This window comes from Diabrotica virgifera, chromosome 8 (assembly GCF_917563875.1).
Source record: "Diabrotica virgifera virgifera chromosome 8, PGI_DIABVI_V3a".
NCBI lineage: Eukaryota > Metazoa > Arthropoda > Insecta > Coleoptera > Chrysomelidae > Diabrotica > Diabrotica virgifera.
Window position 1 is genome coordinate 172,243,540 of NC_065450.1, and position 24,958 is coordinate 172,268,497.

Genomic DNA, 24,958 nt, shown 5'->3' on the forward strand with positions numbered 1-24,958 from the left:
CGCCACAAGCATGGCGTATCTCTGAACATAGCTATAAATTGCTCTTGATTTTTCTTTGTACGGGCCACAATTGTACGATAAAACTAAATGGAACAACACAATTAATACAACTGAAAACGAATCGCCTCGAGGCCTTCCTCCCGACCCCTCCACACAGCCCGATGCCCGATAGGCCTCGAGACATGAGGCATTGAGGCAAGACGAATGATATTTTGTATTGAAATTTCCGGCCTCCACGCATCAGATTTGCAGTAATACTTCAACAGAATTCTCCATACACACAATACACACACAGAGATTTTCCTTGAGGTCTTTCGCCTCAAGGCATGCCTTCGGTTTTTCCAATAAACGGGGAGCTAGAGCCGAAAAGTCATCGTCATTAGTAATATGGAGTTTTCCTGTGAAATGTGTCCATTGTATATTGAAAATTATGACCCCTTTTAGGCTGACACCTCAGTGGATACAGGAAGTAGCAATAAGGGAAGAAAGGGGAAAGTTAGTGCAGTCATTAATGGTTTTCACCTTTTATTTTGTTAAACCTCCATCGATTTGTGTGAAAATTGATGACTAGTTAGAGTATACCTCAAGAAATAAAACTGATTTGGTGCCAACTTGCACTTTTACCTTGGCGGTGAATACCACCCCTTCCCGAGGGTGAATACAATTTTATTAAAAATAACCCCACAAATCGATAGAGGGAAAAAATTTTGAGTAAAATTTGTCATATTATCATATTATTAAAATAAATCAATACTTTTTGAGTTTTTAAAGATCAAAGATTTGTCTATTTATAGGCTATTGATTATATTCAAAATAAGATAGCCAAAAGGAACTACAACGTTAACGGGGTTTTATTATTTCATATGGTCAATGGACATCTATATGAAAAAACCGCGGAGTGCTACCATTTAAAGGGGTGCGTTTTTGAGAAATGGGTGAATTAGTCCCTGGGCACAGGTTACATTAAGGTGAGTTCTATGAACGTTTGGTACAAACACGTCTACATAAAAATACTTTTTTTTACAAAAATACATTCAAAAGAAAAAGCACAAAGAAACCCAAAAAAAGAAATTTTGTTTTTGTCCCATAACTTTTGTCCACGAGGATATAGGTATAGACATTGCTTTACAGGAAAAAAATCTACATATTTCGTCTTTAAATTGTTGTTTAGTAGAGGTCATTAGGATTTATAGTTTTTGAAATATGATTTTTCAAATTCGCCACTCACAGCAATTTTGGGCAATTTTCCTTGTTATTTCGCAAATATTGTTCTGTAACTTTTTTCTACGTAACTTTAGGTATATGCAATGGTACACGTAATAGGAACAGAAATGAATTACCTTTAAAATGGTCTACTGTATAACGTTATACGACTTTTTCTTTTCGAAAGAGATTATGGTATTTCAAGGTTTTATACTTTTAACGATTTTTGTAATATAATATAAAAATAAAATAATATTATTATATAATATATTATATATTATATAATAATATATTATATATAGTATATATAATATAATATTATATTATATATTATATAATACCTAATAAAAAAAAATATTATTTTTTACATTTTTTACGATTATTTTTGAAATTTCTCATTATAACTTTTTTTCTTCTACATTTAGGTATATATTATATTTAATAATAAAAAAGCTTATTTTGTTTACTTTAAAATGGTGTATTACAAAAAATTGTAGGATTATTTTTGAATAAGATATTATTTTTCAAAATGTAATAAGTACTTGCAACGATTTTTGATTTTAGGATTATTTTTTAAATCTCTCATTATAATTTTTTTTTCTTTAAGTGAATATACTATATATTGCTCAATAAAGAGGGAATATTTTCTTTTCTTTAAAATTGTGTATCATCTATATGTAAATAATGGAAATCGATTGATTCTTTGATATTTTTTTAACTGTATTATTCAAAATTATTTCTTTTACAAAAATTTCATAAACATTAGTCTTAGAAAACATCACTTTAGTTAAAATTATTTAAACGTTGACATTTAAAAAATTTTCAAAACCAAATTCCATCTCTTCGTTAGCATTAGCTTCAATATCTTCCTCTGACACCTCAGTTATCTTAGAGTTCACACAATTAGTACCCATGCACATGCACCCTTTGCAGATTATTGAACAACTAATTGATATCTTCCTACAACCGCAGTTTTTTGTACATCCTTTGGTACAATTATATGCTATTTTTTCAAGCAAAGCTTGTGGTGCAGGAGCTTATACAGTAAATATTGGAATTAATCCATACTTTGAAGTTTGCCCGGCCGAGTCAAGTGGATCCAAAGTATTAGGTACCTATAAAAAATAAGATTCAATCATAACACACAATCACATAAAAAAGTTGTAATGAGAAAATTAAAAAATAATCCTAAAATCAAAAATCGATTTACATTTTGAAAAACCATATCTTATTCAAAAATAATCCTAGAATTTTTTATAATACACCATTTTAAAGTAAACAGAATAAGCTTTCTTTTTTATTATAATATATACCTAAATGTAGAAAAAAAAGTTATAATGGGAAATTAAAAAATAATCGTAAAAAATATAAAAACTCGCTAAAAGTATAAAATCTTGAAAAAGATAACCTCTTTAAAAGAAGTCGTACAACATTATACTGTAGAACATTTTAAAGGTAACTGATTTCTATTCCTCTTACATGTAGCATTGCATCTGCCTAAAGTTTCGTAGAAAAAAGTTACAGAACAATATTTGCGGAATAACAAGGAAAATTGCCCAAAATTGCTGTGAGTGACAAACTTTGAAAAATCATATTTTGAAAACTGTATATCCTAATGGCCTCTACTAAACACGGTTTTAAAGAGAAAATATGTAAATTTTTTTTTCTGTGAAGCAATGTCTATACCTATATCTCCGTGGACAAAAGTTATGGGACAAAAAACAAAATTTCTTTCTTTTGGGTTTTTTGTGCTTTTTCTTTTCAATATATTTTGTGTAAAAAAAGGTATCCTTCACTTTAAAAAGTTATATTTAGATAGGAAATTTAACCAGGAACAATTTTTATGTAGACGTGTTTGTACCAAAAGTTCATAGAACTCTACTTAATGTAACCTGTGCCCAGGGACTAATTCAGCCATTTCTCAAAAACGCACCCCTTTAAATGGTAGCACTCCGCGGTTTTTTCATATATAGAGACTCATTGACCATATGAAATAATAAAACCCCGTTAACGTTGTAGTTCCTTTCTATAGTACATAATCAATAGCCTATTAAGAGCATATGCGTGAAGTTACGGATGACAAAAAATACATTAATTAATTGGTATGTTAATAAAATATTATTTTTATATTATTTCGATATTTAATTGAATTTTTTCTATTAATATAAACTGAATATATCCAGAAATTGGGGGTGTTCAATAATGGGCACATTTGACATATTCGAATACACTTTTGCTACATTTATAATACCGAAATAATATAAAAATAATATTTTAAAAACCTACAATAATTAATTAATATATTCTTTTTATCATCCGTAACTTCACGAATGTGCTCTTAAACAGACAAATCTTTGATCTTTAATAACTCAAAAAGTATTGATTTATTTTAATAACATGATATAACATATTTTACTTGTAATTTGTCTCTCTATCGATTTGTGGGGTTATTTTTAATAAAACAGTTTTCACCCACGAGAAGGGATCACCCCCAGGATAAGAGTGCAAGTTGGCACCAAATCATTTTTATTTCTTGGGGTATGCTCTAACTCAGCGATTCTCAACCTGTGGGGCGCGCCTCCCTAGGGAGCGCGCTTTTAGTAATGGGGGGGCGTGAGCATATAATAAAAAATACACCAACATCATTAACTCAATTACTAAAATCAAAGCACAACAAAATTCTGACAAAGTAAAAAATAAAATACACATGAACACTGAATAGGAGTTATAATCATAAAGAGCCATCAATACTAAAAAGTAAGATTTTACTGTTTTTTTGTCAAAATTATTGAACTAGGGGGGGCGCGGTGAAAATAATTATGGAAAATTGGGTCGCAAAGGGTAAAACGTTGAGAAACGCTGCTTTAACTAGTCACCAATTTTCATGCAAATCGATAGAGGTTTATAAAAATAGGGAGTGAAAACCTTTAAAGACTACACTAACTTTCCCCTTTCATCCCTTATTGCTACTTCCTGTATCAACTGAGGTGTCAGCCTGAAAGGGGTCATAATTATCAATATACAATAGACACGTTTCACATGCCAAACTCCATATTACTTATGACGATGATTTTTCGGTTCTAGCTCTTAGACTACAATGTGTGTAAAGCCGCCTTAAAGGCATTATAGGTGTAATGCTTTATTTCCTCGCCTATAGGTGACTGCTACAGAAATTTTAAAGCACACCTACAATAAAAACACTTTTTTTTACTAAAGTCAGTTCGGTAAAGTTTTGTTTCTTCCATGAATATAGAAATAACATTAGAAAATATATAAATAATGATATATGTTTGTTTATTTTTAGTATTGTGGAATGTTCTACAAAATTCTGCTACTTATTGTAAAACTAAATTGCACCAGCAACTGTCTAAATATTTAACAGAATATTTTAAAAGGATGCCCACAAGGGATGTTTTGTCAACCCTTAGAACAACGAAGTCAACAAAATAATTTTGTATCTTGTATATAGATTACTATTAGGGTTATGATTAAACCTACAAGCGGGCGCGCTGTCATAAAATTTACGACAAAAACACGTGATCGGACTCCTCGCCTCTATCACACGGTCTAGGGCGTCGAGTTTCTGGTTTTGTCAAGTTCAGTATATTTCTAAACTAATGGTAGGGGAGCCCAAGCGGGGATTTTTGCAGTTACTCGAGCGCGTAAGAGTATTTTATGGGGAGATCCCTTGTACCCTGTAAATGTATCCTGCCATATATTGCATCTTAATACAAGGGAGTCGTTAACGGGGGTCCGAAAAGAATCCATCCTTAGAAAAACTCCAAATCGTTAGATTAAGATAAGGCAAGTTAGGTACATGCAGAAGAGTGTATATTTCAAAAATCTGACGGTTTGATTGTTTGAGTTAGGAAATGGGAGCGTCACAAAGTTTCACAAGAAAAAAGCGAATATTTCGAGAAATAAACGTCAGATCGAAAAACTAAGAAATAGATCGAAAGTCAAATAAGTCAGGAAATAAAATTCCAAATTATTTATCAACTGAGCTTTCTAAGCTGGAAAAATAAAGCATAAGAGAGCGGCGAAATACTCGACAATGGAAATCTAAAATTGCATTTCACGTCCTTCCATTCACCGTGATAATAATTTTAGCGAATTATTTCCTTTAATATCCACAAAAGTGAATAAAGTATAAACTAAAACAAAAACAAAAAGAAAATATGGTTTAGATTTGATTACAGTATGGAGCCTCTGCTTCTACTATGTGCTTATGCGTATTTCGGAATAACCGTTTCCTCATCGGAGCACCTGGCTAGAGGCACTGAACTGCAGTCAAATCCTTTCGGGGTAATTACCAACATAATTACCAATGACACAGATTAACCCAACACAGATGCGAAACCCTGGCGTTAACTCTGGTACCGAGTGTTGGTAAACTCCTCCCACTTTGAGTTACCAAAAGGGTAGTCGCTTAGTAGCTCGCTTAGTATGTAGGCTTACGCTTATTGCCAGTTCCTGAATAACCTCGACAGTACATGCGCTTATTGTAGTGTTAAATTGACGGGCTGATTTTTGGGAATTTTTTCTATTTATCAAGTGTGTTTAAATAGTTTTGTTATATTTTAAAAAATGGTTGGATATACGTGTATTTGTGAAGGGTGTTCATCTAAGATGGGTCATGGAATATCATTTTTTAGATGGCTTATAGTGGCTTATTTTTAGATGTAAAATAGTAAACTTTTTTAAATGCATGTTCAATATTTCTTTATTTTACAGAAAGAATCTGTATTATTTTGATGGCTTAGCAGCAATATTTAGATCAGGGGTGGGCATCCGGCCCTTTTGCTTACTTTATACGGCCCATTGAGAAATCACGCAAGCAATTTTTTAAGAGCTTAATGCATTCATTTTTTTCGAAACCTGAGAGAACTAATAAGTATTTTGAAAAATTTAAACGCAGAATGAAATATTACATTATTACCGAGTGCCGAAAATTTTATAATGTTGATCACAGAGGTGAAAAAAAAAGAGAAAATTTAGCGTGATTTTTTATTTCAAATTATGTCTTTCTCCTTTTAATGATGGTCAAAAGTTCTCTGTTCTTTTCCATTCTGTGTAACACCATTTCGTTCGTAATATGATCGGTCCATGGTATTTTCATAATTCCCCTAAAAAGCGACATCTCAAAAGCTTGCAACTTTTTCATTAAGTCATCATTAACAATACAGTAAAGAAAAAGAGAGTTGACATATCATTTTTATTATTATCCTGGTTTTTTATAGCCTTCTCCGTCTTCTGGTTGCCAGTTTCCAGGGTGATGGTTCCTTTCAGTTATCTCCTTTGTTATTATGATGGTTCACTTGACATAACATTTTACCATCCAATATTAGATTTGCAAATTGAATCTTTGGTTACTGAGACATTTTCTCATCTTTAAAAAGGCTGCTCTTGATTATTCTATTCTTAATCGAATTTCTGAAGTTCATTTTTTATCTGGATCCTTGTTATTGCTTAATATAATGGACCATAATAAAAATTTCGTAGTTTTACTGGGAACAAATTGTTCGCATGTACACACCAGAAAGACAGTTTGTTATTAAAAACAATACAGGATCCTTTATATTATTATTAACAGCTATCCAGATTTAGCCATTTTAGCCATACGGCTCACACTCCCTCTAAGAAAATTAACTCATCCCAGATACCTACTGTATCAAAAGGATTGAACTCTGGTGGGACTCTTTCCGTGTTATCGAGTCCTCTAGGTGACTTGGTATACAGGTGTATCTCGCAAAAATTTTCTTACACATTTATTAATTTGTTATTATTATAACAGTCAAATGTCTTTCTCCACATGCTTTAAAGCGATACTTATAGTATTTTTGTCAAAAAAATTTCTTGGGCAGAGAAAAACCTCCACCAAAAACATTAGCGTACATACTGTATAGTCATCCGACCCGGGAGACATTTTGAAAATTTAATTTTGGCCCGCGCTTAGAATTATTTGCCCACCCCTGATTTAGATGTTTAGCCTGTACTTTAGCTACCGTTATTTTTAATCCTTTTTCGCTTTGTTATCGAACTTGGTACTTTTAAAAGTAATCACTAGACCTCGGTTTTTCAGCACACGTATTCTAAAATATAACTGTTATCTTTATATTATACTTACTGAAACAGTAATTAATGTAATTAAGTAATTATTAAAGGATAACGTAAACATCATTACGGCTGTTTGCCTTTTTCTAGTGATACTCGTGCAGGGTTAATCCGACATCTTAAAAATTTCATGTTAAGTACCTACCAATTTTGACATTTTCTTATCTACAACTCTTATCAGGTAATTATGAAATCTCCTCTAAAATAGTTTGTTGTGTATTGTAAGCTAATATTGTTTTTTAATTCAATAATGTATTAAAAATGAAATAGCTATGTTATTAATAAAATTTTGGTTTTGGAAAATTAATTTGATAATATAATTAAATGACTATCTACATATTATAATCTTTAAAAGTTGTCACTATTATAACATCCACTTTACTACTTTTCAAATTTGGAAGTTCCTGGAACTAGAAAATCATTATATTAACTACACTTTATCTGGTTTTGTTCTGGAAGGTTATACCTGGAATTCCCAAATTACTGTCACCAAACGATTGTCACTTTTCTTATACCTAGTTTACTTTCTCTTGTTTTGTTAAGGACAAAACTTTGTTTTGTTTTGTTTTGTAGCTAGTTTACTTTCTCTTGTTTTGTACCTACCTAGAATTCCCAAATTACCCTATTATATTTATATCGTGTTCACTTCCAAGCAACTTTTTTTATTTTTCAATATACACAGAAATTTAATAAATAACCATTTATATATAAATATTTAACGATTGTCACTTTTCTAACAGTTAGTTGACTTTCTCTTGTTTTGTTAAGGATACAGAAACTTATTAAATGACCAATGTTTTGTTAAGTTTTGTTTGTCTTAATTTTTAGTGTAAATATAGTAAATATCAAATTAGGTGTAAAAGTAAGTATTATAGACCAAATGAACTATTTTGTAAGTTATCAATTGTCTTGGTGCAAACACCGGCACACAAGTGTGCTCCTTAGTTTCAAGGTTACCAATTTTTGTACCGGCATCATAGCATAGCTTTCGCATCTGTGTTGGGTTAATCTGTGCCAATGATGCTACTAGCACCATCCATGAATCGAAAGTCAAATAAGTCAGGAAATAAAATTCTAAATTATTTATCCTCTGAGCTTTTTAAGTTGGAAAAATAAAGCATAACAGAGTGGCGAAATACTCGACAAGGGAAATCTAAAATTGCATTTCACGTCCTGTCATTCAACGTGATAATAATTTTAGCGAATTATTTCCTTTAATGTACACAAAAGTGAGTGAAGTATAAACTAAAACAAAAGGAAAAGATGGTTTAGATTTGATTACAGCACAGAGCCTCTACTATGTGCTTATACGTATTTCGGAATAACCGGATTTCGGATGAAAGGATTTGATTGCAGTTCAGGGCCTCAACCCAGGTGCTCCGATGAGGAAACGGTATACGAATGTATAAAAAGTTTTTTGCTTAGAATGAATGTTTTTACCAACTTTCGTGGTCAAAATATAATAAATGGACAATCACCCCCATGGTAAAAGCGCCTTTCAGCATCATATAGATTTTGATCCTTGGACTATCCACTACATATTTTCAATCTTTCAAGCAAATCCATCCACTCTGTAAAAATTGCGAGGTTCTGTCCTATTTTAAGCTTAATTACTTGGATTAATAGTATCGGGTACAATCGGGTCATACTAAGTCAATTGAATCACCATATGAGCAGACGAATCTATTCGATTGTAGAGCAAGGATAATTCGGAAACTAGAAGGAACTAAAGCATCTGTAATTTACCATGAAAAAAGTTGTGTGCAATATTCTGAAACGGTGAAAGAAAATCTCCTATAACGACCAATGCCGGGTTAAAGAGTTTTTTATTTTTCTGTAAGCAAAAATAAAACATGTTAGATTAAACTATCGTAATATACAATTTATTTACATCCTTGTAACAATTCCCCAACATTTATGTGAACAAAACATGATTTACAAAAAGATGTAAAATTTACGACAAGCGCCTGCTTATGTGAAGTTAAGGTTCGCGTCCGCTGGATGGTTAAATTTAACTGTAATAATTGTTATTGGAAGTAAGAAAAAAATATACTTAGGTATTTTCAATTTTTCGATATTTATAGATTTGTTTGTATTGTTATTACGACTAAATTCGTATCCTGGTTACAATTAAAAAAATAATTATGTACAAATTATTTAATAATGTATCTACTTTACTCAAATTGTAGACACGTAATCTAAATAAATTACTTTTTGAATATTCTTGTTCTTTCAGTAATTAAGTCGACATTATTGACAAAAAAAATTTATCATAACCATTTATTTTAAGCTCACATTCAATTCTGCGATTCTGGTATCGATAGTTCATACAACCATATTGTCTTAGATTAACAGTCTATCATTTTGTTAAATATAAAGTGGAACAGTGAAAAGTAATTGTCATTTTATAGACTGACTGTCATATTTTTGCAAGATAATATATCTAGAGAGTGTTTTTATTCTTCCAACGAGACCACAGTGCATTATTTGCGGTCAATGGCAGCTAATCTCTAAAGTTCAACGTAGATGGCGCTAGTGCAGTTGAAGCTCACCTCAACTGTTCAAATCTGTCTAGTTAGTTTCTACTGTAAATAAATATTGTATTTATTTCGCTTATTAGGGCAATAAGATGCCTCACTGTTGTTCCGTGCCTTTATTCTCATCAACTTTTCCTCCATATTTACTTATTTAACAGATGACATTTCTAACATCAACTCATTATCCCTTAGCTTCTACTAGTCTTCCAAAATAATCTACTTTAACTTTTTCCACAGTTTTTACTAAATCGACCAGTCACAACTCTAACACTATTTGATCTCTTCCACCCAATTTCATAACTTATTGCCATTTGATCAGGTTTTCGTTATAGGTACAATTAAACTTCAGAAAAATATTTATAAAAGGTTTTTATACTAATTCTTCCACTCTCTTATCCATAGGATGTGGGGTCTGGTTTCTGGGGCGCCCAGCCTTTTTCATCACACCTCATTACAGTAAACAATTCTGATATCAAATCACAAATTATTCACTACCTTCTAATTTTACACATATTGCTTGTTTTCCAATACACCTTCTCACCTTCATACATCCATCCAGTTTTAAACCTTTTCAATTCAACTCGATAACTTGGTATAAAAAACAAAAAATAGAAAAAATCCCTATTTCATAAACATGTTTAGTCCTAGATGCTTATGTTACATAAAAGGACCTCATAATTTTGCCAGGTTATTAGTTCAATTGATATTCTTCTTCACTTCCAATATCAACACTCAGGTACCTTAACCAATTAATTCACATATCATTATATAATATCAGTTTCCTCCTGTGACTCATACAACTTATCTTAATTTCAACACTACTTTAATATCAGACTTCCATTTACTACAGACTCTCTAATTTACTCTGCCATTGGTACAATTAAACCAAACACTCCTTTTAATTCATAGTAAATCAAATTTTCAACAGCACGGTTGGACTTACTTCAAGTTGAATAGGAATATGTATAGATGGCTGCATAGATTCTGGCTATTTCTCATTATAAAAATCATCTCATACTTCACGTTCATCTTACATATTCAAGGTACTTACTTAAATGTAATTATAGCCACAACTTTGTTGATGTTTTTATTACTATGTAAATTTTCATTAAATATTTTACTAACAATTAGTTGGCTGTCGTAATACAGGGTAAATTCCACGTCACGTTGTCCATCTTTCTTTTGACACCTTTCAGAAACATCACTCATTTCGCATTCAGTTGCCATTAAGTCATTGAAATGTGATCAACTCAATTTGGATCCCACGTGTTGGGAAACCTGTATATAGTATTTTTACTACAAAAACGTTATTACGTAGGTCAAAATTTTTGACGTAAGAGAACTGTCAAAACATTAGATTGTGACTTTTCATTATTGCTATGTTTATTATAAACACGGCAATAATGAAAAGTCACATTCTAATGTTTTGACAGTTCTCTTACGTCAAAAATTTTGACCTACGTAATAACGTTTTTGTAGTAAAAATACTATACCTTACCTTAGGGCATTATCCTGTTTGCCATGTGACCATCACAGGCCATTTTATTGAAGTATGCACTTTTAAGGCATCTATATTTTATGTAAAGGGTTTTTACCCAGATATTTTTCTTTTGTGGCTCAGCTAGCATCCAGTTTGTAAGTATAACCAACTTGCTCTAACCATTGTCAAATTTAAATAATAACTTTATATTCATTAAATCGGTTATACTTATTTTTAGATCGAACACTGATGATGATTTTTTATAAAAATCGAAAACGTTTTGTTGTGATGTAGCCCTTTTAAGGAATTTTTAATAAAAAATTTTTTATACCTTTTACAAAGGATTTCTTTCCAATTTTGTGATTGATGGTATACAGCCAACTACAGGAAAACTTTTTCTTTTCCTTGTGGATTTTAATAATAAAATTAATAACACATTTAGGTTGTGCACTGAGCTAGAAAAGTAGTGAAAAGTGTTTTTTATACTTTTTTGCACGATTGATCATTTTTGACTGTTTACTGTGACAGATTTTACGTCAGTAGGTGACATTTATCAGCAACTCGACGGTAAGTAATCCAACTCGACGGTAAGTACTCCAACTCGACGGAAAGTAATTCACTTACCGTCGAGTTAAAAAATCTCTTAATTTTAATTTATTTTTTGAAAGAATAAGGAAAACTAACGAATTATTTATTAATATTGAAACTTATGGTACAATTTTTTAAATTATTTAATGAAATCCCACTTGTTTGGGCTGTGGTTTCACTTCTAACAGAAACTCCTGCAGAATCGCATACATTAGTAGTATTACTAGTATTGCACAATATTTTTTCGGCAAAATCTACTTTATTTTGCAGAATTTCTAAATATGGAATTTTATCATCTGGTTTATTAACGAATGTAAAAGTACGCTGGATGTTCATTTTGTATTGGGTACTTTTACAATCATTAAACCATCGGTTTGTTGGATGTCATTCATAGTAATATTATATAATTCTTCTCTTCTACAGGCACCAGATATTCCCAATATCATTGCGACCTTCAAATTATGAAAAAATCTTCATTAAAGTATTTCTTTTACCTAAACTAGCTTATATTACCTTGTGAACTAGAAATTCTTCATCCGGTGCTTCCATCAGAAATTTTTCAAGTTGCTCCCGTGTAAAAATGCTCGCTTTCTTAGGCCTATAGCCAACATTTTTTCTCTTCAAATACGCGATCAAAGTTGAAAACTTGGAAATATCAATGCCATCATAAAGAAAAACGGTGGATTTAATCATTGAATATTCTGCCCAGAGGCTTCCAGGAGCTTTCAACTGCATATGTCTTTGAACGAAATATGCCAATAGAGTCTTTTCTTCGATTCTTAAATCCTTGCCTTCGCACCATTTTTTAAAACTTTGGTAGGTATTTTGATAACGGATTTTGGATTTTTCGGGAATAATTGCGGAACACCCTTCTTCCCAAGCCCGTTCAATTTCTTCAAATTCACTTTCGCTCATATTTTAATTTATAATAATCAAAATTGTACTTAAAACTATTGACAAGTAAATAAAAACTCAATTCTCCATTGTTGTTTTGCACCCTATTTACTACATAACAACCAAAGTATCTATCTTGATAAAATGAATGAAACTAGTCAATATGACGAAAATGATTAATTTTATAATTTAAAATGGTGTCAATCGTGCAAAAAATGTTATAAGCATGTCGAACGTTAAGGGTAACCGATCTCAGATAATAATTGGAGTCGTCGCTCCGCTCCTCCTCCAAACAGTTATCTTCGATCGGTATAAAATGGGGATGGCGGTTTTTGACAAAACACCGGTTTTCGGTTATACCGGTTTTTTTGCTTACGGTTTAACCTACCGGTTATAACCGGCCAAAAAACCGGTTTTTGGAAAAATCGGTTTTCGGTTTTTTTAATCCAATAGGTTACAAAGTTACATTTACAATACACTTTAGTTTGCGATACTCCATTCGACTCGATATCAATATGATCAAAATTAGTGCATACTATCGAAAGAACATGTATTACTTTTAACACGTTTGTATATTTGTAGAAAAGGTATATTTTAACTCATTTAATATTTCCTGTATGAGTGTATCGTTTTGAAAACGTAGCGAAATTCTTGGAGATTCGTATTCGTAATCAGTAATTCGATATTCATAGTCAGAGCATTATTTTTGGTAATCAGAAAAAGTCATTCACCCACTTTCAATATCAAGAGTTAAGTGTGAAAAATAGATAATATTTGCGTCTAATTCAACCAGATCACTTCTTACGTAAATATTATGATTACAAATATCTTTTCAAGGAAATATTATAATAAAACTTAATAATTGTTTCTGGCTGATGTGAGATTGCACTTTCAGTTTGTTTCTGTATTTATAAAATAAAATAAAATTTTGAATTATGGTTTTGTTTGGAATAATTACTTGAGAATAATAATTATGATTGGGATCCAAAATAATACCTAACCTAATCCTAATCACCGTAAAAACCTAATAACCAGTTTTTACTTTAAAAAGAAAAAAACCGGTTATAACCGGGACAAAAAACAACCGGTTACACCGGTTATTGCGAATTAAAAAAACCGGTTTTAGGTTTAAACCGGTAGGTTTTTCCCATCCCTAGTATAAAACTCGTACCGTTCTTCATACTTAATATACTATAAAGAATATTGTAATTCATAATGCTTGATTTACTACTCCCTGCATGCATTTTTATGGCTTGTATACTGAGTATATACCCGTATTTTCTCTTAATCTGCTAGACATTATTAATTATTAAAACAGTAGATTCTAAAAATTAAAAATATTGACTATTCCTATACATTTCTAACATTTGTATGAACAATAAATATTATTACTAACAAGTTTAACTTATTTATTTCATACTTTCCTTTTTAAATTTCAATTTAATTAAAATTTCTCTTATTTAAAATATTTCGTTATGAAACGGACCACCAATTCTCCTTCGTAGGACTACCTAAATCACGTATTGCGACGTTGCCTTTTTACTTCATGGCTTGTAAATGGAGGAGGCTGTGTTGGAAACCAATTTTATCAAAATCTTTCCAGTTGATTTCAAAAACGCGCTGTCCTTCCATGTTGGTCATATTATTTAAAATTTGGTGTGCAACTATGTTTGCAACATCGTCCAGCTATACTACATTTTTTTACAAGTTATAGCTTGCAGCAACCTGTTTTTAGTTATAGACGTAACCGATTGACAAACACTGTTGGACAATAAAGAATAATGACAACTAAACATAGGTACCTAAAAAACATGTAATACGCGGGTCATATTGACCCGAACGTACCATAGGTAACAACTTAATTTTTGTCAAAAAAATTATGAAGTTCATTTTTTATTTCATATGTACAGAATTGAAAGACGTCATATTAAAAGTCATAAAGTCAGCAAACACCAAATCGTTACGCCTCGTAATAATTTGTGAAATAAGAAATACATTTTTTTTTTGGTCAAATAGACCCGAAGAGGACAGCAGGGTTAAACTAAGTATTTGGCAACTACACGTAATTTAATAATTTATGATCTCGCAAAATAAGCGCATTTAGATCATTCAATTTCAATTTCTTTTGTATAGTGCAGTCACTGAAAGTAAAAATCAACTAATACCTTCGATTTCGGTGAACCTCCATTGATTTTCACAAAAATTGGTGAGTGGTTAAAAGATTTCTCAATAAACAAAAGTGACATTGTGTTACCTTGCGCTTTTACCGTGAGGGTGGATAACACCCCTTCTTGGGGGTAAAAATTATTTAATTAAAAATAACTCCACAAATCGATAGAGGGACAAATTTTAAGCAAAATTTGTTATTTAAAGTTATTAAAGTAAATCAATAATTTTTGAGTTATTAAAGATAAAAGATTTAAATTTTCTTGAAAAAAGTGCATGTTAAAGGGGTTTTTCATAATTAACTTAACTATAGGTTTTTACAAAAAAGTTTTCATTGCCAAAATTGAAGATAATATAAAATAAAAACTTACTTGAAAAACCTTTTAAAACCTTTTAAAATGAGTTAATTGAATGCATATTTTGTTTCGACTGGTACTCATATGCACTCAAGCTTAAATAACGGGAAAACGATGCATTCTATAAAATATACTTACTTGACACTACTAAACTACTAAACACTTGTCAATGTACTTAGAAATACAATAATTGAGCTCCAGGAGAAGTTGATAACATCGAAGGTGCTTCAAAAATTTTTCCAAGAAAATGTTATTGTTTTTTTTAGAATAACTCCGTTAATTTTTAAGATATCAGGTTCATCCAAAAACTGTTTGAAAGGTAATTTCAAGAGCTATAAAATTGTATTCAATTTAATATTTTAAATCACTTATTTTTTTAAGATAAAATGTTAAAGGGCTCCGATTACATGGTTCTGGCAGTAAAATTTAGAATTGAAACGTTTAATATCTCGGTTATGTTGTATCCTACAAAAATAAAAAAAACCCTGAACGGAAGGGTCGCTCGAGAACTTTATCGTACCGATCTATTATCGTTATCGTACTAGATAGGTACTGGCATTTTATAAAAATAACAAAGTTGCTCGTTATTTTGATATTTTAGAGACTTGTACACTTAAAAATATTTTATGGTATTACGCATCATTATTTCCTGCCAATTTTATAAAAAACTTTTGTAAAATTTTCAATAGATTTTGAGAAAATATTCGATGATATATTTCGGGGAATACACTATTATTATTGCATAAATCAATATAATATTAGTCATACTTTCATTTTCAAATTGGTTCATTTTCCTGAAAAATTAATAGTTTACATGATATTTGCATCTCATTCTATTTCTATTACGCCAGTCAATGCGCGAGAGTAAGAACAAGATATTACCTCCGAATTCTATTCTGTTGCATAGATGTTAATGAAATTGGTTGCCTCTACTTATCTCTTAATTGAAAGTATATCCTATATACCTACTATGGTACTTTTATCATGGGGCTGTTCCCACCCCTTCTCGGGGGTGGAATTTTTTTTATTAAAATAACTACGGACATGGCTAGGGAACCTCATTTTAAGCAAAAAATGTTATATATATTTTTTTGAAACTCAATACTTTTTGAGTTATTCGTGGTTGAAAATTGGCCATTTTCATTGAAACCTAACACATTGTGGAACGGTTTTTTGCAAATACCTTAAAAACTATGCATCTAACTAAAAAACTATATTATAAACCATTTTTTAGCTTATAAAAAAACAAAGAGATTCGTTCATTTATGAATCTTCTAGTTTTAATACTAAAAGGGATATGGTAGGTGAAAAAGTTGGATTTTCTTTGTGTACGCTCAAATCGGTGTATTCAACTTGAAATAACAGAGAAGCGGTCGATTTTAGGTGTATAGTGCTACTAGTACCATTCGTAGTGCCTAGAAAGACCTTTAAAATGAGGAATATTGAATGTCGCTTACACTCAAACTAAGCGAGATATGCTGCCAAAAAATTGATTACTAATGCATTTTAAGAAAAAATGAGAAATATATTTAATCCCTCATCCACCATAATTTAAATGCAACGATTTTCTTCTCAAATACCTTTTATTATACTGATATTTCTATGTTCAAATAAATAGTTGTATGAGTTTAAAATAAAATTAGACCAAATGATTGAGCGCATTTTAAATTTTCTTAAATCTCTTCCTTTTTCTCCATGTAACTTGAAAACAATAAGAGATACAGTATTGAGAAACCAAAAAAAATCATCTAAATTAAAAACCCCACATTTTTGTATAATATCTTTTTTGTCGTATCTTTTATCATTTTCGAATTAAATGGAGAAAAAAGAAGATTTTTAAGGAAATTTAAAAATGCGCTCTAAAATTTGACCATATTTTTTTAAAATTTTCCATTTTAAACCCGTCCAACATTTTGAACATAGAAATAACACTATAATCACTATAATAAAAGTTATTGTAGAAGAAGAACGATCCATTTAAATTGTGGTGGATGTGGGGTTAAATATACTTCTCATTTTTCCTTAAAATACATTAGTCATCAATTTTTTGCACCTTATCTCGCTTAGTTTGAATGTAATCGAAATTTAACGGTACTACACAAACAATACACAAGGTTTAAGTACTACACAAGGTATTGGTAGCATTATACACCTAAAATCTACGGTTACTCTGTTATTTTAAGTTGAATAAACCGATTTCAGCATGCACCAAAGAACAAACTCTTTTCACCTACCATATCTCTTTTTGTATTATATATAGAAGATTTACGAAGAAACGAATCTGTTGTTTCATAAGCTAAAAAATATTTTATTTAGTTTTTTTAGTTAGATGCATAGTTTTTAATGTATCCGCAAAAAACCGTCCGAAAAGGTGTATTTTTCAATGAAAATGGCCAATTTTCAACTACGCATAACTCAAAAAGTATTGAGTTCTCAAAAAAAATATAGAACGGTTTTTGCTTAGAAAAAGGTTCTCTAGCCACTTCCATGCTTATTTTGACCAACAAATTTTCCACCACCTTTGAAGGGGTGGGAACCGCCCCCAAGATAAAAGCGCCATAGTATATCGGGTAGGCTTTGTTTCTTGAGCTATTCCCTACTTACTGTGAAAATATCAACTACATCGATGTGGTAGGATGAAATTCGGAGTCAAATACCCTCATTGACTACCCTATATGGTCTGCTATGATCGCGTGAGAGAGGACATACGAGATTATAGCAACATTTCTATTTACTGTAACTTTTCAAATTTTTGAGCTGTAGCAACGAGTTTTATGTCATTGGAAAGTCAATTTTGCATTCTTTTAAAATATGTAAAAATATATAAGGTAAGTCCAAAAAATTAAGATTTTTTTTCATGTCCAGTTTAACCGGAAGCTATATTTTCGCCAAAATTTATTGAGATAATAGGTAATAAAGTACCATATACGTGAGCCAAATTTCAAATTTTAATTTCTATTACAGATGAAGTTATGGGCACTTGAATAGTTTTTTATAAATAATTATTCATAACTCCCCTACTATGAAGAGTTAAGAAATTTGTCTAATGTCATTGAATTAACCGAGAGAATATCAAAAACATTTAAAAAAATCAACAAATTCCTTGAAGCCATTTTTGAGAAAATCTAGTTCAAACTTATGTCAAATTTTGACGCCTTAAATATAGGCAACCCATAACTTTTTCTGAAAACGATATTATTTTTCTTATAGCCCCATCATTAGGCTATATGAAAACCTTTTTAAATTTAACTTACCTTAAAAATGTTTATAGATAGGTAAGGAAATGTGACAGGTGGGCGGTCGGCCATATTGGCCGCCATTTTGAATTTGTAAATGACAAATTCCGTATTTATATTCACCTATCGATGAGCTAACTTTATATTAAATTTCATTCGTTTCGGTCAAAATTTGCAAAAATGGGCCCTAAATAACCCCCCTATTTCGGCCCCCCTTTGAGAGATTTTTGAAGTTATACTTCTTTAGGCATGAAGGCGAATTTTACATTCCCTGGGGCATGCGCACACCGACAGTATGGTATTAGTCGCTACATCTTTTAAGTTATGTAGCGCAAATAATGTGTGCGTGAAGAGAATATATTATTGGTGTTTTTAGTAAATATATTTATTATAATGAACTATTTTAAATATAAGCCACAATTTTACCAAAAAAATGAATTTATTAACGTTTCGACGCCCAAGTCGGGTGTCGTTGTCAAAATACAAAATAATACTAAATAAACAAAAATGTTGTTGCTTAGTAAAAAATTCTTCTAATAATTTATTTAATCTGACCCATTTATATGGGCAATTCAGGCATATATGTACATTTTAAAGTAGAAGACTTTAAAATGATATTGCCAATATTGATGAGTTGCGTTCCTGGGACGACTTTACCAAAAGATAGTTCATTCGATTTCATGAAATCATCCCCAACCCCAAGAATATCCGCCACAAAAAAAATCATAGCATGTGATCTGTCTTTAAAAAGACAACAAATGCAAGGATGGCAGTAAAATTCTCGCGCTAGAGATTACATAGTAAATCACGAGGGAAAGCCAGGAAAAAACCTCATGATATTATCTGGAAAACAAAATCTATAGAACTCTATTCAAATTTAAAAATGATCTAACGTACTATCAAAGAAAATTAATGACACCTCATTACAGTAAGACACCACATTTTTATGGAGTACCGAAGATTCATAAAGCGAATATTCCACTTAGACCCATTTGTAGTACCATCAATTCTGTTTGTAGTGAGCTTTCAAAATTTTTATTAAATATTATATAACCATTTGCAAATAATAATGACACATTTATAAAAAATACACAACATTTTTTAAACAAATTATCAAATATTGAATTTAATCCAAATAATGTTTTAGTAAGTTTTGACATAAACACTTTATTTACAAATGTGCCATTAGATAAAACTTTAAACATAATCAAAACGAAATTAGAGAATGATAATACATTGACAACTAGGACAAGACTAAATGTATCAGCTACAATGGAGTTATTGACATTATGTACAAATAATACCTATTTTCAACTAAATAATGAATTCTGTAAACAAAATTTTGGTCTAGCAATGGGCTCTTCTTTATCTCCATTATTGGCTAATATATTTATGGAGGATTTCGGAACTAATATCATTTCTAAACAAAATTTAAAACCCACAGTATGGTGGAGATATGTAGATGATGTGTTTTCAATATGGCCTCATAGATCAGAATTGTTGGATACATTCCTAAATATTATAAACGATCAAGAAGAGACAATAAAATTTACAATGGAAAAGGAATGTAATAACACTATACCTTTCCTCGATGTTTTAGTCTCAAAGAATGATACTGGATATGAGACTCAAGTGTATAGGAAACCAACACACACTAACAGATATCTCAATTACAAATCAAATCACAACATCAACGTTAAAAAGGGAATCATTAAATCCTTATATGATAGAGCCAAAATTACTTGTTCTAACGAAAATCCATTTTTAGAAGAAAAACATTTGTTAACATCTGTTTTATTAAAAAGTGATTATCCTTTATCATTTATAAATAAGGAATGGTCAAAATTGGATCAAATGGAACAGAACAACGTAGAACGAGATCCTATAACATCCACAATAAATAATACGAGGAAAATATCAAAAAAGGACTATCCGAGAAACTTAAAACAATAGGAAATACATTTAACATTTCAACAACATTCAAAACAACAAACACATTGCGATCTATTCTATCTAAAACTAAACCTAACAATAAACAAGAAAGAAGAAAGAATTGTGTTTATAAAATACCTTGTGAATGCGAACAATTTTATTTAGGTGAAACATCAAGACCATTAGACGTTAGAATAAGTGAACATCGGTATTATATTAAAAATAGAGAATTTGATAGATCTCAAATATGTCAACACGCATGGGATAATGAACATAGTGTTCAGTGGAGAGATTCCAGTATAGTCCTGAAAGAAACAGATAGTAAAAAGAGAAAAATCAAAGAAGCGGCTCTAATTATGCTAAATGAAAACAATTGTGTCGCATATTTCTCGGTAGAATGCAGTAGGATATGGTTAACCATACTAAAAGAGGAAGTCAATAGAAAGAAAATACCACGATTAGTACGTCATTAACATATCGAGTTAGTACATATTTTATATTTTAGTTTTATTTATATAACATCTATGTATTATTAATATTATTTATAATTTAAAATAGCATACATACAATAAAGTCAGAATTTTGTATTAGTTTTGAGAGTAAACTAAATGTAAGCCCAAATACTTACGATGTCGGGATAGTATCACGAGTTTTTTTCCTGGTTTTCCCTCGTGATTTACTATGGAATCTCTAGCGCGAGAATTTTACTGTCATCGTTGCATTTGTTGTCTTTTTAAAGACAGATCACATGTTATGATTTTTTTTTGTGGCGGATATTCTTGAGTTGGGGTTGATTTCATGTAATCGAATGAACTATCTTTTAGTAAAGTCGTCCCAGGAACGCAACTCATCAATATTGGCAATATCGTTTTAAATTCTTCTACTTTAAAATGTATAATACATGCCTAAATTGCCGATATAAATGAGTCAGAGTAAATAAATTATTAGAAGAATTTTTTACTAAGCAACAACATTTTTGTTTATTTAGTATTATTTTGTATTTTGACAACGACACCCGACTTGGGCTTCGAAACGTTAATAAATTCATTTTTTTGCTAAAATTGTGGCTTATTTCCCATTTAAAAGAGTTCATTATAAAAATGCCACAAGGAAATAGCTTCAGAACAACATATTTATTATAATTTTTATGTCTGTGAATTTGTCTTTCTCCTAATAAGTATTATTGAAAATGTTTATTTTCAATTACATATTGTATCTGTCACCGTGATTGTAATTATGTCCGAGAAATGATCGACTGAATACAAAAGCGGTGGTAGAGCATTCGCCTAAGGATCGAGAGTAGGGTGGGCCGAAAAAATATTTTTTTATCCGATCGAAACGGGGTAGGTTTTAAAAGTTGCATTTGGGGTCCTAAAAGAAAACTGCAAAATATTTTTGCTGAAAAAACATATCTTCAGTCTGCGCATTTGACTTAAAATTTCAGTTTTTTTGGTAAAAAGTAACTTTTTGGAAATAATTTTGTACACATTAAAAATGAGATAGAATGACCGGGTAGCGTTATATATGTTTATTAACACTAATAGAATAACCCCAAACAGTTTCATTTGTCTTATGCAACATCTTCAGGGTGCGCAAGAACCACCAATTTACGTGATTTTAAGGTTAAATACAATATTTTTATACCACTTACCTTTTCTAATATTTGAAGTCTAGTTGTTTTGAAAAGTCTACAGTCAGCTTTTTTCTGTACATTTATCGAGGAAAATATATCATCATTTATGCAACTCTTCGCTAGTTCATAATGAACTACCCAGGACTCACCACGAGGAGGTGGTTGCATGTCGAGTCCCTCCCTTCCACCCAACCATGAGAGCACGTTGTTCTTTTTGCTTAGGCTTTGAACTCTTTCTTAGAGTCAAACTTCATTGAAACTAGTGAAGACGGGAAAAAACATCGTCGTGTCCATAAAGAAGATAATTTATCTATTATTCAAGAACCATGATCAAAATATGTAGTGCACGTCAAACCATTATCAGGGAAAGCTGTGGACATAGCTAATTCAATCATGCAGTTTATGTCAGATAAACAAATTAGTTTGTCGGAACTGGTTTGTGTTGGATGTGATGGATGTCCAACTAACACAGGCAAAAGTAATGGTGTTATAAGAATACTGGAAACTAAACTAGACAAACCTTTAAAATGGGTGGTGTGTCAGTTACACACCAATGAATTTCCACTGAGATATCTTTTTGAATTTTTAGATGGTCAAACATCTGGCCCTCGTGGCTTTAGCGGTTCAATTGGCAAAGCGTTAGCTGACTGCCACAAACAAACTCCAACTAAGTTTGAACCGATAATGAGCCCAGTTGAAGTGTTGTTTCCAGATTTATACAAAGTAGATTTGAGTATGGATCAAATATTTATACGACATATGCAAAATAGTTACTAAAGGAGAATCATCATCAGGATTTGCGGATAGAAATCCTGGAAAGTTGAATCATGCACGGTGGGTGACAACTGCCAATCGTGTACTCCGATTGTACATTGCATCTAGTTCACCATCAGATCAGTTGAAAGATTTAGCCAAATATGTTGCCTTAGTTTATGCTCCAAGGTGGTTCACTATCAAATGCAATCACAAACTGAAGGATGGTTCAAGCAACCTTTGGAAAATGCTGGACTTTTCATCATATATGTCACACGAACAAAAGAAAGTGATTTATAAGTGCATTCAAAATCATGCATACTCCGCACACCCCGAAAATATGCTTGTGGCAATGCTCTCCAAAGACAGTGAACACATTCATCAGCTTGCGATCAGACGAATATTAAAAGCCAGAAGAAAAAACGACAGAGAAAAAGTTCGACTTTTTGAAATTCCTAAAATAAATTTTTCTGCTAAAGAATACATAGATCTAATTGAATGGCAGTTTATGGATGTAACTGAGCCCCCTGTTACCATGCATCTATCAGAAGAGAACCTCAACAAAATATTGGTTGACGGCGTGTCAGATATTCTTGCAGAATGTGTGCTGGGAAAATTACCGACACATACTCAAGCTGTCGAAAGAGCAGTAAAAGAAGTCACAGGATCAGCACTACAAGTGTGCGATGAAAAGAAAAGGGATGAAATAATCAGAACTAGACTATTTGACAGAGCAATACGGCCTAAGTTTGACTCTAAGAAAGAGTTCAAAGCCTAAGCAAAAAGAACAACGTGCTCTCATGGTTGGGTGGAAGGGAGGGACTCGACATGCAACCACCTCCTCGTGGTGAGTCCTGGGTATTTCATTATGAACTAGCGAAGAGTTGCATAAATGATGATATATTTTCCTCGATAAATGTACAGAAAAAAGCTGACTGTAGACTTTTCAAAACAACTAGACTTCAAATATTAGAAAAGGTAAGTGGTATAAAAATATTGTATTTAACCTTAAACTCACGTAAATTGGTGGTTCTTGCGCACACTGAAGATGTTGCATAAGACAAATGAAACTGTTTAGGGTTATTCTATTAGTGTTAACAAACATATATAGCGCTACCCGGTCATTCTATCGCATTTCTTAATGTGTACAAAATTATTTCCAAAAAAGTACTTTTTACCAAAAAACTGAAGTTTTAAGTCAAATGCGTAGACTGAAGATATTTTTTTTCAGCAAAAATATTTTTCAGTTTTCTTTTAGGACCCCAAATGCAACTTTTAAAACCTACCCCGTTTCGATCGGATAAACAAATATTTTTTCGGCCCACCCTAATCGAGAGGTTCCCTGTTCAAATCCGGACAAAGTCATATCCTTTTTTTTTAATATTTGGTATTCTTTTTGTTCTTTCTAATATTAGTTTAATATTTAAATACAATACAAAAAAACTGTTTAAAGTAAGATAGGTATATTGATTTCGTTGAAATCATAATATGAAGTTAGATTATATGATAATAGAAGTATAACTTCTTACGTGCGTACAAAGTACACACACATTCTTTTTTAAACGCTTTTCTTTACTTCAATAGTTTGCATCAAATCTTTAGACGTTAATTTGACTGACTTTTCTTCAATGCAAATGAATGAAAATTTGCAGACATATGCATTCGCGGGAACAATACACGAATAGTAAATAAAATAAAAAAAATTATGTTTATTAATTGTTTAAACAAAAAAAAAACAATTTTAATGGAAAATGCTTAAATTCTCTTGTTTTCTACAATGTAGAAATTTGAAACTTTTACGGATTGTAGCTAATGATATGAACTATACATAATTTCACTTTTTACGTTAATTGTTTACGTTATGCTTCATAATTAAACAATAAATTTTAAATTTTGAACGCTCATATATTTGTTTATATATAAATGGGCGTTTTTTCGTGTCAAATTTCAATACGATACGAAACAAAACTTCAACCAAAACTCGAATTCAAAAAATTCGTGTTTTTATCGTAGTCTTAGAAAAACCACCAGTAGAGACGTTTTGTGCTACAATTAACATTAGAATT